The sequence below is a fragment of the Mytilus californianus genome, unplaced genomic scaffold, assembly GCF_021869535.1.
Source record: "Mytilus californianus isolate M0D057914Y unplaced genomic scaffold, xbMytCali1.0.p SCAF_8, whole genome shotgun sequence".
In the NCBI taxonomy this organism is placed as follows: Eukaryota; Metazoa; Mollusca; class Bivalvia; order Mytilida; family Mytilidae; genus Mytilus; species Mytilus californianus.
Window position 1 is genome coordinate 57,389,539 of NW_026262734.1, and position 18,727 is coordinate 57,408,265.

Consider the following 18,727-nt stretch of genomic DNA (forward strand, 5'->3'; position numbering starts at 1 on the left):
ACTGGATTGAGCTCTTTGTCTAAGTGTATGATTAAAGTGCTTTGCTTAAAGCTCAGTTCATTGTTATGCAATTCATTCTTTGTGAAATAAAGATTCGACAGACAACTCTCATCTGCACATAGAATTATAGTAGTATCCATTCTATGTAAGTAGTAATGGGGAAATAAAAGCATTTTATTTACATTTGATCCAAATATTTTATGTCCAGAAGCAAAATTAAAAAAAAATCACAAATTTACCAAACAATGCTGTACTCGTGCTACTAGCAATATGATGCTAGGTAGTTTTGTTGCACTTTTTTTAAACATCTGGACTGCTTACTGACGACTCAGTCCTGAGTGAAAATGGCCATTCACTATTTAAAAGAAAAGGACAAAATTAACAAGGCCTATCTGGCCTAATTGATTTTTGTTTATAATATTTAATTGTTCAACATTTATCATGTTTATCATTCATTCGTTAAATTCTTAATAATTTGTGTGAATTAACAGTAAATTGTAATTATCGCTAATTTACGAAATTTTCCTTTGTTCTTACTGACTGATAATTTCCTTTCTCAGCACAGTAGAGTGATATGAAAATGTATCGCTTGAAACTATGGGAGCATGTGCCGTTGTCAATAAAATTAACAACGTCTTCATATGTTAAATAGCGACAAACAGATTCTCATTGGTCATCTCAACTCGATTACTTTTCTCACTTTAGCCGTTCCGGCTCAGGCGAGAAAATCAATCTCGTTGAGATGACCAACGATAATCTATAATTACAGCTCTTTCATTCCACAACAAAACTAGCTTACTGTACTGGTATCACTTATATTTGTATCCATATAAGAAAAAAAAAACTTGAAACAAGAATTGCTTTGCAATACTTTTTTTCATTTAGAATACTATAACTTTTTAGATAATTAGAACATATAAAGAAGATGTTCATATCCACTAGAAATTTTTTCATTTGACTTTTATAGCAGTTATGAGTCTTTGAAGCATGCTCACAAAGGTTCTTTTATTGATATTATTTTGATACTGGTCAAAACTTTTTTAAACTTAGACCAGGCTTTGGAGAAGACATTTTCGAAGAAAGAACTAAAACAAAAATAACACAGACGTTTACTTTCTAGCTCATCAAGCCCCAAGCATCATGTGAGGCATTGTCATTACTTAAAACCATTAAATATCTTCTGAGAAACAATTTCTACATTTAATCAAAATCTTGATAATGATACTGGGAAAATCTAAAAACTAATTTACAGTTCTTGTGGACAAACTCATGTAAAAAATGACCTACTATCCACACTAATCTGTGTCCACACTTGTTTATAACAACAAAATATCTGGTGATTATTACTAATTGTATTTTGCATCGAGGTGGTCGATTTGAATGTAGTCTTATCTACATTGTGGGCCGCTTTGAAATCGATTTATTGTTTTTGTCTTAAACTTAAGAGTTTATCTACAACGCTCAATGAATGAAGAAAATAAGAAGCTTATGAAACAATGCCGATTGTAATTTTTTCAAAAAATAAAAACAAAAAAGAATCAATGAAAAGTCAATGTGCACTAGAAAAACACCAGGTATTGTTGACATTGTGACATGATTTATTTTATCAGATAATTTAAATCTCGTTTAAGTACATTTGAATTTCATACAGCACGTTATCCACGGTTTATCAAGACTTCGGCCCGTTAAGTATCTTCTGTATGGGTATATACGCAATTTGACCCGTTGTTGGAGTAATGAGAATGATGGGGGAAAATGAAATTGACTTTGAAAGCATGAAACTTGGACAATAATAATCATTTGCAAAACGCCCAATTAATTAACTTGAATTTGTTATGTTTGTTAAAAAAGAAACATATTCACCATATATTTTTGTCTTCTACTATATCACTGTATGATATTGGGATCAACTAATCCAGAAATCGATATATCGAAAGAATCATTTCTTATTTCCCTTTTTTTCAAATGGAAACTCACTGCAGTTTGAACATTATAGATTCTATCTAATATAATTTGTCAATATGTGTTTCTTGTTTTTATAAAATCAAGTTGTTCAACTTTGCTCTTCCTGTTCAATTCATATTAATAGACAGAAGAAGATGTGGTATGAGTGCCAATGAGACAACTCTCCATCCAAGTCATAATTTGTAAAAGTAAACCATTATAGGTCAAAGTACGGTCTTCAACACGAAGCCTTGGCTCACACCGAATAGCAAGCTATAAAGGGCCCGAAAAAATGACTAGTGTAAAACCATTCAAACGGGAAAACCAACTGTCTAATCTATATAAAAAACGAGAAACGAGAAATATTTATGAACCACATCAACAAAAGACAACCACTGAACATCATTTTTCCCGACTTATGACAGGTGCAAATACATGCAGCGGGTTTAAACGTTTTTATAGGTACCAACCTTCACCCTTACCTGGAACAATAGTGTAACATCACAACATAGAAAAACACACTATAAAATATCAATTGAAATGGCTTAACTCAATCAAAAGACATATGAAAACAAACAAGTGAATATACACTGAACGAATAAATTTGATCTATGACACAATGTAAATACAAAATCAATGAACATTGTACAATGTACATGTTATACACTTGCTTACCTGGATAACCATGCTTCTTTGTAAATTGTTTACAAAGATGACTATCGGTACATTTCAGCTTCAAAACACGACAATTAATTACATGTAGCTACCATATTTTCACAACAAAACTGACGGAGTGAAAATTTTTTTCGACTATTATACGAAATGAATGCATAAAACATGATAAATTCGTGCACAGAAGACTAAGTTTATGATATATGCATGCATTGGTTCAATAATTGGATTAACATTTTTTTCACCAGTCACTCGTTTCATATGACTTTAAAGCGAGCATTCATGATAAGAAATATATTGCAAGTTACATAAGAATTATAAAGTTCTACTTTATAGGTAAATTTTAACATTATTACTCACATTTCAGGCAAAATTTGCTGAATTGGCATTTTCACTCCCAAAGGTGGAATTTAAGGGTTGTTTTTATTCTAGTTGCCCTTAATAAATTTTTGAATGATAAACCTAGAAATCGAACGTTTGGGAAAGTATGTTCAGTAGATACTGTATTTTTGTCTAATCATACTGTTCAGATACATTGACTTAAGAAGGATACACAAAAGAGCTACCTAAATTGCGGAATGTAAATACTACCGTGCCACCTTAAGCCTCTGTCAGGCGCACTACTAAACGGTGTAATTGGGATTTGCTATATACACGGGTCATTATCACACCTAAACTTCGGCTTTGTACAGGGATTGCTACTACTAAATTCAATCATTGACCCAAAAAATATCTACCAGTTAGTTGAAAGCAGAAACACAGTGCACCTCATAATCATTATGACTTCATCAAATGACAATACGAATACTAAAAATCCAGGCTGGGAATATGGCAAAGGAACTTTAATTCAGTCACAGACCCGCGATTTCGCGGGTGTGTTCTAGTCTTTATAAAGTTTTATCATACTCAACGTTGGATTGAACAAAACAATCCTAGTCTTTAAGGTGGCTAGGGCGTCTTAATTAAAATTGATAGAATTTTTTAATAATTTGTCAAAATGAAGTTTTTATCATGCTTTTTTCAAAAATATAATAAAAAGTATGGGTCACCGGACTTTTTTTCATGCTACAGGTAGTGCAAAATTGTCAGATTTTGTATAGATAATGCATGGAAGATCAAATTTTGTTTGATAAAAAAAAACTACCTGATAGAATTTTAAGATATAATGTGAGAAGATAGCTCTTATAACATGCTTTCAGATAAGAAAAAGAAAAAATGGGGTCACCGAACTTGTTTTCTTGCTACAGATGAAAATAGGTGAATTCACAACACTTTCTATTATAAAAATGACTTTATCGGAGTTATCTCCCCTTATTTGGCAAAGTTGAAAAAAAATTAATCAAACACAAATAAGGTGTTTTTGAGAAATTACAGCAATAGTTATGATAAAACATCCAATTTTCTATAATGATATCAAAAGTCTTACACATAAATTGCATACTACTCTCAAAATTTGCACATTTAATCAAAGATCTAGACCAACGTTATCTGCTACTTCAGAATCTAAGATGGAGGAAGACACCCGAGCCACCTTAATTCTGTATAGTGCAACATTATTTTGTCCGTGTTTGTATTCTAAATAGCATTAATCTTTATATATAAAAAAGGAGATGTGGTACAATTGCAAATAAGACAAATAACCACCAAAGTTCAAATGAAGTAGATGTAATTTATTGGCAACCGTACAACCTTCAACAATGAGAAAAACCCGTACCGTATAGTCGACTATCAAAAAGGCCCCGACATAGAAAATATTAAACAATACAATTAAGGAAGCTAACGGCCTAATTAATAACAAAACAATTGACGAAATACAACAGAGACAGACATATCTTTATTAATAACAAAACAATTGACGAAATACAAATGAGACAGACATATCTTTATTGATAACAAAACAATTGACGAAATACAAATGAGACAGACATATCTTTATTAATACCTCAGTTGCTTTGTCATTGATGGCATAGTAAAAGTTTGAATACCTCTTACCGAGAATTGACTGACATTGGTATTACCTTGACAATCCTATGTCATTCAAATACGACAATCATTTTATGATATCGCTCAGTTTTCGGAAAATTTACAGGACGTAAATACAAAGTTATTACTTTCAGTTCTAGTTCCGTGAATTATATCAAAGTTTCAAAAGACCTAAATATAGTTTAGTAACCAGATAACAACAACAAATACTTTAAATGCCCTATTGAAAAATTTCTAAACACTATGGTTTTGACATTTTGACATTTTTCAATCAATGTTCTTATTAAACAATCTTCAAATCTTTATTCAGAATTACAACTAAAGTACGTTATGCTCAGGTAAGCAAGACTTCGGTCCGTTGATAATTTTCTGTTTGTGTGTATATGTAGTTTGATCCGTTAATGCAGTTATGAGAAATTAAAAGTTTTAAATAATGTGAAGGACTGTGTTAGTAGCTATATAGACTTCGAATGCTTGGTGAATAATTACGATTTGCAAAACGCCTTATGAATAAATCAAGATTTTTAATTTATAAAAGTTTTATGAATAAATCAATTTTTTTAATTTATAAAAGTCTTATGAATAAATCAAAATTTTGAATTTATCAAAGTCTTATAAATAAATAAATATTTTCGATCTATAAAAGTCGATTTAGATTTCCACATTTTTTTGGCAGAATTACTTTCTATTAAAACTGTTTGCCATTGAGATTAACGAACCCTTCGATCAATAAACCAAAAATCATGTGTATGTATACATGTACCATATAGTTAAACACAAATCGAAGAATGAATTGTGATATCTTTAAAGAATATTAACAACTGTATATTTTACGCAGTAGATTATTGAACTTAATTAACATACTCTATAACAAATAAATTAATTACCGATTAACATACTATATAACAATATATTAATTAACATACTATATAACAATATATTAATTAACATACTATATAACAATATATTAATTAACATACTCCATAACAATATATTAAAAAATCAGTCCATGGCGCGCGGAAGTAGAGCAGAAGACAGTATTGTTTTTTCAGGGGTTGACATGATAAACGTGATCGTTATTAGTTTCAACTGCAAGGTTCTTATGCAAGCAAATTTAATAAAGAATGATATTATACACGTGTTTATGGGTTTTTACTTAACAAAGGGCTTTATTTCTGATCTTTTTTCTGTGTGCACAATTCTGATTCTACGTTTTTCACCTTAGAAAATCTGTTTGGACGATTCCATATACCATTATGTTATAGGGGTTTATAGATTCAGTGTCGAGTTAATGTGTTATATTTAGCGTTGTATGTGAGAAATAAATAATTTTTCTGATAAAGTAACTAAATTCAAAACCAATATAAGTATAGTTAACATATATATTATATTCAACCGTGTAAATTGACCGGAATGTAAATGACAACACAGACCTTAAATTCTGTTTGGTCTATGATTGTTTTTCAACCAGTTTACTATGATTTGGTGGAAGTATGTTCTTATTTCAAACAGAGGGGCACTCAGCCTATATCAATATGTGGTTGAAGCGATTGTTACTTACTAGGTGCGAATGATTTTACTACAATTTGTAAAACTTTTAACAGGTGTTTATACTGAAAATATGCAAATAAAATCATGTCTTTTTCAGGACTTCTGATCCATGTAGTATGGCATGTTTGTGAGATGTGGTTATTTTAGATGGATGTTCATGAAAGACCTGTAGTACAATGTATATCACTGGATTGAGCTCTTTGTCTAAGTGTATGATTAAAGTGCTTTGCTTAAAGCTCAGTTCATTGTTATGCAATTCATTCTTTGTGAAATAAAGATTCGACAGACAACTCTCATCTGCACATAGAATTATAGTAGTATCCATTCTATGTAAGTAGTAATGGGGAAATAAAAGCATTTTATTTACATTTGATCCAAATATTTTATGTCCAGAAGCAAAATTAAAAAAAAATCACAAATTTACCAAACAATGCTGTACTCGTGCTACTAGCAATATGATGCTAGGTAGTTTTGTTGCACTTTTTTTAAACATCTGGACTGCTTACTGACGACTCAGTCCTGAGTGAAAATGGCCATTCACTATTTAAAAGAAAAGGACAAAATTAACAAGGCCTATCTGGCCTAATTGATTTTTGTTTATAATATTTAATTGTTCAACATTTATCATGTTTATCATTCATTCGTTAAATTCTTAATAATTTGTGTGAATTAACAGTAAATTGTAATTATCGCTAATTTACGAAATTTTCCTTTGTTCTTACTGACTGATAATTTCCTTTCTCAGCACAGTAGAGTGATATGAAAATGTATCGCTTGAAACTATGGGAGCATGTGCCGTTGTCAATAAAATTAACAACGTCTTCATATGTTAAATAGCGACAAACAGATTCTCATTGGTCATCTCAACTCGATTACTTTTCTCACTTTAGCCGTTCCGGCTCAGGCGAGAAAATCAATCTCGTTGAGATGACCAACGATAATCTATAATTACAGCTCTTTCATTCCACAACAAAACTAGCTTACTGTACTGGTATCACTTATATTTGTATCCATATAAGAAAAAAAAACTTGAAACAAGAATTGCTTTGCAATACTTTTTTTCATTTAGAATACTATAACTTTTTAGATAATTAGAACATATAAAGAAGATGTTCATATCCACTAGAAATTTTTTCATTTGACTTTTATAGCAGTTATGAGTCTTTGAAGCATGCTCACAAAGGTTCTTTTATTGATATTATTTTGATACTGGTCAAAACTTTTTTAAACTTAGACCAGGCTTTGGAGAAGACATTTTCGAAGAAAGAACTAAAACAAAAATAACACAGACGTTTACTTTCTAGCTCATCAAGCCCCAAGCATCATGTGAGGCATTGTCATTACTTAAAACCATTAAATATCTTCTGAGAAACAATTTCTACATTTAATCAAAATCTTGATAATGATACTGGGAAAATCTAAAAACTAATTTACAGTTCTTGTGGACAAACTCATGTAAAAAATGACCTACTATCCACACTAATCTGTGTCCACACTTGTTTATAACAACAAAATATCTGGTGATTATTACTAATTGTATTTTGCATCGAGGTGGTCGATTTGAATGTAGTCTAATCTACATTGTGGGCCGCTTTGAAATCGATTTATTGTTTTTGTCTTAAACTTAAGAGTTTATCTACAACGCTCAATGAATGAAGAAAATAAGAAGCTTATGAAACAATGCCGATTGTAATTTTTTCAAAAAATAAAAACAAAAAAGAATCAATGAAAAGTCAATGTGCACTAGAAAAACACCAGGTATTGTTGACATTGTGACATGATTTATTTTATCAGATAATTTAAATCTCGTTTAAGTACATTTGAATTTCATACAGCACGTTATCCACGGTTTATCAAGACTTCGGCCCGTTAAGTATCTTCTGTATGGGTATATACGCAATTTGACCCGTTGTTGGAGTAATGAGAATGATGGGGGAAAATGAAATTGACTTTGAAAGCATGAAACTTGGACAATAATAATCATTTGCAAAACGCCCAATTAATTAACTTGAATTTGTTATGTTTGTTAAAAAAGAAACATATTCACCATATATTTTTGTCTTCTACTATATCACTGTATGATATTGGGATCAACTAATCCAGAAATCGATATATCGAAAGAATTATTTCTTATTTCCCTTTTTTTCAAATGGAAACTCACTGCAGTTTGAACATTATAGATTCTATCTAATATAATTTGTCAATATGTGTTTCTTGTTTTTATAAAATCAAGTTGTTCAACTTTGCTCTTCCTGTTCAATTCATATTAATAGATAGAAGAAGATGTGGTATGAGTGCCAATGAGACAACTCTCCATCCAAGTCATAATTTGTAAAAGTAAACCATTATAGGTCAAAGTACGGTCTTCAACACGAAGCCTTGGCTCACACCGAATAGCAAGCTATAAAGGGCCCAAAAAAATGACTAGTGTAAAACCATTCAAACGGGAAAACCAACTGTCTAATCTATATAAAAAACGAGAAACGAGAAATATTTATGAACCACATCAACAAAAGACAACCACTGAACATCATTTTTCCCGACTTATGACAGGTGCAAATACATGCAGCGGGTTTAAACGTTTTTATAGGTACCAACCTTCACCCTTACCTGGAACAATAGTGTAACATCACAACATAGAAAAACACACTATAAAATATCAATCGAAATGGCTTAACTCAATCAAAAGACATATGAAAACAAACAAGTGAATATACACTGAACGAATAAATTTGATCTATGACACAATGTAAATACAAAATCAATGAAATAGGGGGTGAGATAATAAACAATTTCAGAAAGTCAACCATATCCTTGAACAAAATGCCGCCATGTACATGATATAACGATCATGTAAAACTGTTTAACTAATAACATTTCGTTATAATTTGATTTCGGCTACACATTTGCTTCTAATAGATCTGGTAATTATTCAAATTTGCCAAAATCACAGACTTTGCTTGAATCGCGTGGTTAGAGATAAGCACAATCACTGTTGTAGTCTCAAAGTAAATACTTAATCTATAAATATGGGTTTTAGTAGATTGAATGCATTTGTCTTTGCCTGAAGGAGTATAACCTTAGTCTCTTAATTTTTATTGTGAGTATTAAAGGGACATTAAATTGTAAACCTACGAGATATGAAAGAAATGATTGTAATTTTATTTGTTTCGATCATTGATAAAGGTTAATTATGAAATAATAATTGGCATTTAGCAACCAATTTGGTTCAGATTTGTCAAAATAAGCTAAGAAATATCGCTGATTAATTATTCACTTGCAAGTGAATATGTCGACCTCATTGAATCCGTATTCATGTGACCCTAAATTTAACACAATAGCTAGAGATTGGTTGCGCATTTATTAGTCATGTACAGCCATTTAATGAAAAATAATGTGAGCATTGAAAGTAAAACAAAGGTGAACCATTTCGTTGACTGATTCGATCCACAAAAATCATTCTTTTACAGTTAAAAACGATAATCAACGTATTTTTTAATCTATAACATGATAATCAAACAAACCTAGAAGAATTCAACTGCACGAGATCGCTATTTATTTAAATTTATGTTTATGTTTATATCGGGTTGTGTGACCGTCGACAGTCTTTGGAGGTTATATCGATAGTTAATTAGATGGCGTCTAACCAAATACACCCAAATTCTGAGTTGTTATTTATTGAATATACGTTTTAGTATGTTATTAATCAAAATCTGAGAATTGGAGTGAAATCTGTGAACATGAATTTGACAGCTAATGCCTCGTAACATCTTTCTACCTTGATTGTTTGAAAATGTATGTTTAAGCAGCTTAACTTCATATTATCTATGAATGCTTTGCTATGTTTTGAACCTTTAAAATTTGCAATGGAAACATTTTATCCTTTTTAACAATCACAATTGCCTTCATCAAGTATGATTTAAAGTGTAGCAACTAACATAGCCCGAGTAACCAAGACATTAAATTTGTAAATTAAAAGACTACGGTTATATTCAGGCAAATAAAACGAATTCAATCTTTCTCGTGTAAGTAACGTCTCATGATCAGGAATAAATATGTCCTTGTAAGTTGTTGATGATTTATCACTACAATAAAGTTTTAGAAAGACCTTGGTATTATTCAGTAACATGATAACATCTGTAAGTACTTTAAATGCGTCATTGGTAAATTTGAAATACCCGGTTTTGTTGATATTAGCTGACAATATAATAAGGGTTGTATTATATTTGCTTTTAATAAAAACCACGTTGTCCTCGGTTTGTCGAGAATTCAGTCCGTTTATTTATATCTTTAATTTGTGTATATATAAAACATTGTCCGTTGGTGGAGCAAAACAAAAGATTGGAAAATATGATTGACTTTGGAACACGGAAATAATAGGGAAATAATAACTATTTGCAAAACGGAACGCCCAATCCATTAATCGGAATTTTAGATACATTTGAAAATGGCTATAAAACAAGGTTTAATCCACAATTTTCTGCACAAAAAGTCTGTACCAAATCCAAATTATGACAGCTTTTTTTTATCTCTTTCTGTGTTTTGATAATGTTATATTTTGTCAGGTTTTTTCGACTACCCTGTTTTTAATTTACATTGGAGTTCAGTATCTATACGTAATTTACTTTTTACAATATGACTGTATGGAATTTATATCATCTAGACCTGATATCGATATTATATTGACTCAATAATTCGATGAACCATTTCTTATTTCTATCATGTCTATAATTCAAATTGTATTTGTATTAAAATAAAATAAAAAGTCAACGAAATTCAACATTGCATCTGTACATATTACACAGGAGTTTAGAACATATAAGTACCTACTCTTCAAAGTTTCTTGTCCTCACGTTTCTATTTCTTACAAATAGACTTTTTTTAAGTTGAGGTAAGCACTTGAAATGTAGTTTACATTGTTCATGTTTTAGGACCAATTGTTACTGTATCAAGACGGCGGGTTGACATTATTATGGATAATTGAAAATGACCATTGGTTATCTTATCATAAGGTTTGAAAAGATGTATTGCAATCTGAAATTATCATCAAGACGTGTAAAATCCAAGGCATTAGACATTTTGTATTATTAACGAATGCCCTGTTTACGTTAATGGTCATATTGAGACGTTGGCGCTAAGTTGCTTTTGAAATAGAAGGATGTGTAGAAGTTTCAGATCAAACGTTTGTCATACTTGTTGTTTTTTTTTTTTGTGTCTTTCATGCCATTAATATTAGGGATATTCGTCTTGTTGAATACACAAGAGTTTAATTACTAGTAAATGAGATTTAAATCTGAAGCCATACAAACTTTTCAAGATGTATTATCTGAACTCAAAGCAGGACTTTGAATACTAAAGATGGTGAACAATTGTACTTATGCTTATTTCTCTAACAGAATCAATATTGAAAAGATGTTTTCCCATATTATTGAAATGTTCACCTCTGTACGTACATTCTATTTAAGATATTTTTGATACATAAATTTCCCTCCATTAAAATTCAGATTAGTTTATACATTTTTCTTAATTAATTTTTTGTAAAATGTTTTGTTTTAAGTCCCGTGGTTGGAGATAGTCATAACCACTTAAAAACAAAAGGTTCAAACTATTTACTCGATCTATAAATGTGCGTTTTAGCAGATTAAATGCGGTCTTAAAAACGACACTGCGCATAATTGAATTAGAGGAGACTGGCAATTCATGTTTCTCATTGATTTTGCCATGTCGTCCTTTATTTCAAATTTATTCAATAATCTACCCAAGACAACTTTTGTGCATATATCCCATGATTTTTCATCTTTACTTCACTATCATTAACACGCGAATGCTTCATGAAAATAACTGAATAATATAAAAAAAACAAAAGAAAGGCAAAAGATACTAAAAGGACATTAACGCTCATAAGTCAAAAATAAACTTACTAAGCCAAACAAAAAAGGCCAAAAGACAAACATGCAGTATACAAAACACAACATAGAAAGCTAAAGACTGGGGAACACGAACCCCACCAAAAACCGAATGTAATCTCAGGTGCTCCAGAAGAGAAATAATATCTTGCTTCACATGTGGCAACCGTCGAGTTGCTCATGCAAGTACAAATCCGGTGATCAGTCTAATGCTTCAAGAAAATATTGAATAATATAAACAAAGTAAAAGCAAAATTCTAATAACAAATAGCTGAGCAATTTGTGCCATTTACTATTATAGTCTACAGTACGTCCAAAGAACAGGCTAAACTATTTTGCTTAACAACGAAGACGTTTAGCTACAGATGTGGACATTATAGTCCTTCACGAAAACCATTTTGATCGTGTCTTTATACTGTTGTTGCGTTACAATTTTCTTATAATCTAGTCGACGTTTGGTGGACGAATAAGAGACAGACTATATACAGATTTATCTAAGCACATTGAATAACGTTTGCAGCCGAGAATTCTTAATAATAAGAATATTATATTATAAGGACTGGTTACTTGCAGGATTTATAACATACCTATATTCAAGTTGACCTTAAATTGATTAGGCTATTATTTGTATGTCCATTTTTGTCGTTTAGCTCTTCAAATATTTCGGCTTTTATACATAACTTGCTTTCAAACATTTGGTTTTGAAGGTTCCAGATGAAGGTGATTTCAGAACATAGCTTCGGACGCATACAATTATGAAGAGTTATTTTCATGATTTTACAAATCGATATACAGAGGCCTAGATAAGTTTTATATAACATATGCTTCTGAATATCTTGAATGAAAAATGTTTGCATCAAATAAATGCTTTGAAAGTTTAAGTTCTTATAAAATTTAATGTTATATCAAATTCATGTTGATATCATTCCTATCATGCAAAGTCATCATCATTCTAGACTTTCTCATATTAAATGGTTTAAAGACGCAATGAAAAAAATCAAATGATACTGTTATTAAGATATTCTTGGTAGTAGTAATCTGATGATATGCCTAATTGAATATCATTCTAATCTTTTCTCTATTTTTGTAAAGTTATTTTCATTTTTTTAAAGCAAATGATCTCCTGAAGTGCATTATACAATTCACAAACACGCGCAATTTGAGAAATTCAATATCAGGTATCCTATTTTAAACCGTACCGTATTACATACCCCTTTGATCTGTTTCAGTCGGTCAAGGAGTATTGGTGCATTTTAAAGGACATTTAATAATATCTCCGAATGATAACACTCACAAGATAATTATATTTTTGTAAATGTTAATATGTACGATAAACATATATATCTGTTCACTCTATTAAAATTCACAAGTTAACCTTGAACAGTGCACATTAATATATCGTATCATATCGCTTTGAGCGTTCCTGCTGAAGGTAAATCCAGAAGAGCGCTTTGGACGCATAAAATTTATTACGTGTTGTTTTCATTTTTTTACTGCACTCAGTCGATACCTCCGCTGGTGGACTATCAGTATCTGGGGATATTATCAGCCCAGTAGTCAGTCATTCGGTACTAACATTATTTTTAAAAAACCTTTGCAAAATTATCCTTTATAAAATTTGAAATCACAAGGATACTAAGGTTTTAACTACCTCAGGCAAAGTTGATCTTAGATGTGTTTAGTTATTTCATTAGGTTCTTATTCGGTTATATAGCTCTTCGACTGCATCATGAAAATAGAGCTTCTGGTGGTTTATCTAGGGTTGTAACACGGTACGTGCTGTATAGATGATGTACATCATGTACTGTGTTACAACCCTAGATAAAGCCGACGATGAAGGGCATTACATCGACCACCGAAAGCTATATCTTTATGTAGCCCGGATGGTTGAATGGTCTAGCGCGCTGGACACAAGCGGTGTTGCCACGATGTCATAGATTCAAGGGTTCGAATCCCGCTTGTGCAAATTTGAAGATCTAACATTATGTATAATAAAATCAAAATTGGATGTGGCGGCATAGTAATTAAACATTATCATCCTCTATGACAGACAAAATAGCTGGTCTGAAAGGTAGATCGTCTACTTGCCACTATACATCATGTACTGTGTAACAACTCTAGATAAAGCCGACGAGGAAAGGCATTACATCGACCACCGAAAGACTACTTTTGTGTATTTTTTGTTTGGGTTGGGCTTTGAATTGGCTTTTGGTGGCTGTGAGTGCTCTTGGGCCCGTGATTTGAATATTTTGTTGCTTGTTTTTGTGTTTTGTACCGATTTGGTGTTACAAACCCTTTCCAACTGGTATTTACACTTTTTAATTGTGTTGTGTTGTTTCACCAATGCGCAGACTTTCACATTGTTCTATGTGCTTGTCCGTGTCATAAACTTGTGATCCATTTTTTTTTGTTGGTGCTGTCTGAAATTTTAGTTTCTTAGTTTATTGCTGTAAAGCAAATCGTGCTGCTTCTTTTTGATTTCAAATGAATACCTGTATTGGGAATAATACCATATTCCCGTTTATTAATTTCACAATAAATTGTTTATAAATTGCAGAACGACTCCATTTCTATCTGAATCATAACTAAAGGTGAACGTGCCAAGATAATATTGAAGTGATATATATTGGAAGTGAGTACGCCAAATTTAGAAGTGGAGTACCCGTTAATCGTATCGAGACCGGAAGATATGAGAATTTACGAGTATCAGAAAGGACTTGTTGTGGCTTTCCGAATTCCACTACGAACAAAGAACATGTACTTATATTCGTCATTAGAGACAGTTGTTTTAATAACTCAATTGTTGATGGGTTTGATAAGTTTTCTATCCAAGATATTAACCTTTCTTTGATTCTGTAATTAGTAAGCAACAAACGTTTGTGTGCCATTTGTCTGTCTCTTCTCCTCTTATGGTTGACACTATGTTTAGTAATTTGTTTCTTAGGTGTAAATAATCGTCTCTCGTCATTCTATAATAATGGCTTTTAAATATTTGTACTGTGTTTTAATCAAATTCTTTTGTGATTGTTTGTTAAATGTGAGACGTAAATAAAATATTGTATTGTATTGACACGCACATAGGTGACCGAAGAATTTTGAAATATTTCTGATTTCCTATCCCTATATTTAGATGAGAAGATATTCGTTCGGAATGTAGACATGCAACAGTTTTCTTGCTTTGAAATAGAATGAACGTCATTTTGATTGAATTTAGAATTATTGATACATACATGTATGGTACCAATATAATGGTATTTTATGCGACTGTTATACAAGTGATAGGTCTAGCTAGCTATAAAACCAGATTTAATCCACTATTTTCAACATAAAGAAATTCCTGTACCAAGTCAGGAATATGACAGTTGATTTCTATTCGTTTAATGTGTTTGAGCTTTTGATTTTGCCATTTGATAAGGGATTTTTTTTTATTTTTCTTTATACTTTTAATATGCTTCTAAATGTCGATTGAATAAAAGATATATACAACAAATAATTACTATGAAAGTTTAAGTAATTTTTCAAATATTCAGTATTTTTGTTATTTCACTTTTTTGTTAAACACATTTATAGGATCATACGCATTTGACTTTGAAATCAAGCGTGTGTACTCTGTTGAAAATATTAATCAATCCATATTTTGTATACCTAATTCTAACAAATACATTTTCATGATTGAGGTTTTTTTCATTAACATTGTTACAATGAATTAAATATAATATCCATATAGAGAATCATTTTTCATACGGGTAATCAATATTTTAGTACTTTAATATGTGTATGGGGCCACATGCCATCAATCCGTTGGTATAACATTGACAAAGCAAACTATTTGGTTGATTTTGTAATGACAGTGTATTTGAGCAATACATATGTTTCAGAAATTATCGATCTGCAAAGGCATTTAAATGTAAAGATAGGTAAATCTACCCAATGATAAATTTATATTTAACTCAGGTAGGTATAGTGTCCAACTGGGATCGTGGTTTTTCGAGTGATTTGATTGGTTTTTTTTATATTATTATATCAAAAGAATTGTATTGAACCTTAGGTTATTTATTTCGTTGTTTACTGAATACATTGGACAACTCCCCGAGTTTATCATCAGCTTAGTAGTCAGTACTTCGGTATTGACATGATTTACAACAAACCTTTTGAAAAATATTCACCTCCCATGGGGACAGGTGAATAGAAATATTTTGATTTAAGTCCTCTTCTTGACAAAGTGGAACGTCCCTGTACTGGGTTCTCAAGACCGTTTTAAAACGCACTGAATATCGCCATGCTGCTAGGTTATGGTAAAATCAGATCATAAAGTTATCATTAAATTGAAAAAGGTTAAATTTTATCATGAGATAAAAAAAAATGGGTTTTTTGCTTTAGTGAATTAGTGGGAATATATAATATTGTCCCTCACTTAATTACAGTTATAAACTAGAAAAAGTTAGTTTTTAAGGTCAAGAATGCCTTATTTCTCAGTTACATTTTTTTTGAAAAACCCAGACCATTTGTTAAAAAACCCGGACGTTTTAACTGTTCCTCTCGAAAAAACACAGACAATTAAAAACACTGAATTAAAGGTTAAATACAACGAAATTGTGCGTCTTTTGTGTTCAAACACATGTATAGTATTCAAAATAAGATGGACAGTCATGAATAAAACTATTATAATTGCGAAATAGCATTTAATTGACCTGATCGCATGTTTTATAACTCGAAAAAAGTGGACCATTTCAGACGAAAAAAAAAACACGATCTCTGCCGGTCACTATACCTACCGTGATATGTATAGATACAAAAATAAGAAAATGTGGCATGATTGCCAATGAGATAATTCTTCACCAGAGACCAAATAAAATAGAAATTAACAGCTATAGATCACCGTATATCTCAATCTTTCTAATATTATGCAGACATTTAGTTAATAGGTAGATACAAACGTGACTAAAAGGGATTTGGGTAAACTTTCTGTCTTCCATATTTACGGAGGTCCCAAAGTGCCAGTTTGATATTCAAAATATAAAGTGAAAGCCTACCTGTGACCGCTTAAATGAGGGTGAGACCCCCCTGATTTTTTCAATGCCCATAAAATTCAACTAAATCATAGACTCTGTATATATATAAAGGTTGTATCAGAAGGATTTCTAAGAATAATGTCATCTTCGATATCTACGGAGGGCTTAGATTGTCACTTTTCAGCTACGAATTGTCAAAATTTCAGGACAAACGGCACAGGGCCATGGTGAGAGCCCCCTGATCTGTCAATCTTTCTAATATTATTCAGACAGTTAGTTAATAAGTAGATACAAACGTGAATTCAAGGGATTGGGTACACTTTCTGTCTTTTATATTTACGGAGGGCCCAAAGTGCCAGTTTGATATTCAAAATATATAGTGAAAGGCTACCTTAGACCGCTTAAATGAGGGTGAGACCCCCTGGTCTTTCAATGTCCAAAAAATTCAACTAAATCATAGACTCTGTATATGTCAAGATTTTATTAGAAGGATTTCCTAGAATAATGTCATCTTCGTTACTACGGAGGGCTTTGATTGTCACTTTTCAGCTAAAATTTGTCAAAATTTCAGGACAAAGGGCACAGGGCAATAGTGAGAGCCCCATGATCTCTCAATCTTTTTAATATTATGCAGACATTTAGTTAATAGGTAGATTCAAACGTGACTAAAAGGGATTTGGGTAAACTTCCTGTCTTTCATATTTACGGAGGGCCCAAAGTGCCAGTTTGATATTCAAAATATATAGTGAAAGACTACCTTAGACCGCTTAAATGAGGGTGAGACCCCCTGGTCTTTCAATGTCCAAAAAATTCAACTAAATCATAGACTCTGTATATGTCAAGATTTTATTAGAAGGATTTCCCAGAATAATGTCATCTTCGATATCTACGGAGGGCTTTGATTGTCACTTTTCAGCTAAAATTTGTCAAAATTTCAGGACAAAGGGCACAGGGCAATAGTGAGAGCTCCATGATCTCTCAATCTTTTTAATATTATGCAGACATTTAGTTAATAGGTAGATACAAACGTGACTAAAAGGGATTTGGGTAAACTTCCTGTCTTTCATATTTACGGAGGGCCCAAAGTGCCAGTTTGATATTCAAAATATATAGTGAAAGCCTACCTGACACCGCTTAAATAAGAGTGAGACCCCCTGGTCATTCAATGTCCAAAACATTCCACTCAATCATTAACTCTATATATGTCAAGGTTGTATTAGAAGGATTTCCCAGAATATTGTCATCTTCGATATCTACGGAGGGCTTAGATTGTCACTTTTCAGCTACAAATTGTCAAAATTTAAGGACAAAGGGCACAGGTCATTGGTGAGAGCCCCCTGATCTCACAATTTTTCTAATATTATGCAAACATTTAGTTAATAAGTAGATACAAACGTGACTAAAAGGGATTTGGGTAAACTTCCTGTCTTCTATATTTACGGAGGGCCAAATGTGCCAGTTTGATATTCCAAATATATAGTGAAAGGCTACCTGAGACCGCTTAAATGAGGGTGGGACCCCCTGGTCTTTCAATGTCCTTACAATTCAACTACATCATAGACTCTGTATATATAAAGGTTGTATCAGAAGGATTTTACAGAATAATGTCATCTTCGATATCTACGGAGGGCTTAGATTGTCACTTTTCAGCTAAAAAAT

General features: G+C 31.7%; 1 long non-coding RNA gene across 2 annotated transcripts; it reads left to right on the forward strand.

Moving 5' to 3' along the window:
- The first annotated feature begins 82 nt into the window (after positions 1 to 82).
- LOC127712510 (uncharacterized) lies at positions 83 to 15,122 on the forward strand. 2 transcript variants are annotated; one of them, XR_007987111.1, is made up of 2 exons: positions 83 to 145; positions 14,614 to 15,122. It is a non-coding gene; the product is annotated as an uncharacterized LOC127712510 (long non-coding RNA). The 2 variants fall into 2 exon arrangements; XR_007987110.1 differs by lacking the exon at positions 83 to 145 and adding an exon at positions 6,421 to 6,480.
- The last annotated feature ends 3,605 nt before the right edge of the window (positions 15,123 to 18,727 follow it).